Source organism: Dermacentor albipictus, chromosome 2 (assembly GCF_038994185.2).
Source record: "Dermacentor albipictus isolate Rhodes 1998 colony chromosome 2, USDA_Dalb.pri_finalv2, whole genome shotgun sequence".
Taxonomy (NCBI): domain Eukaryota; kingdom Metazoa; phylum Arthropoda; class Arachnida; order Ixodida; family Ixodidae; genus Dermacentor; species Dermacentor albipictus.
In genome coordinates this window covers 144,091,634-144,092,157 of record NC_091822.1, presented here as the reverse complement: position 1 = coordinate 144,092,157, position 524 = coordinate 144,091,634, and the positions used below count along the sequence as shown (strand labels likewise).

Below are 524 nucleotides of genomic sequence, written 5' to 3'. Positions count from 1 at the left end.
CTCAAAAAACAATCTTACAGTGTTAGTGTTGCAGTCTTCAGAAAAGCTAGCTTTAGAGAAACATTTGCGTTAGCGGAAGAAGCGTTTGGTTGCTCGTGTTTAGGTAATAAAATATTATTTAACTTTATTTAATTATTAAATATTTTTGCCGGTGTGGTCATCAACTAGTGGAGACATGCTGTAGCGATGTTACGGTGGCTAGATACTTCGTCCAGTATTTTAGCCAAGATTCAACCAATGGTTTGTTGGTCACGTGACTTACGAAACTTTGCACCCGCGCCACCTATCCCTTGCGCCGTTTTCGTTTTGCATTCGGTGCATTCGCCGCTCATTCATACGTCAACCTCTATGCGTCAACAATAACCATTCATGTGTCTGTTTCGGAAATGATTGCCAGTTCGTCAAGACTGTTACATTGACAAAGCTCACGTCAGTTCGTCAGTTCTGCCGTTCCACTCTCAGGTAGGCTGAAGGCAATCAAGGGAAGGAGGAAACTCGGGCACAGCCGGCACTGAACGTTGCTG

At 43.9% G+C, this 524-nt stretch overlaps 1 protein-coding gene across 1 annotated transcript in view; it reads left to right on the top strand.

Annotated features, from left to right (window-relative positions):
* The first annotated feature begins 271 nt into the window (after positions 1 to 271).
* Positions 272 to 524, top strand: part of LOC135904647 (ATP-dependent DNA/RNA helicase DHX36-like) — a 66,135-nt gene continuing 65,882 nt past the window's right edge. The window contains exon 1 of the mRNA XM_065435514.1: positions 272 to 462. The gene's annotated coding sequence lies outside the window, so the exon portion shown is untranslated. The remainder of the gene's footprint in view (positions 463 to 524) is intronic.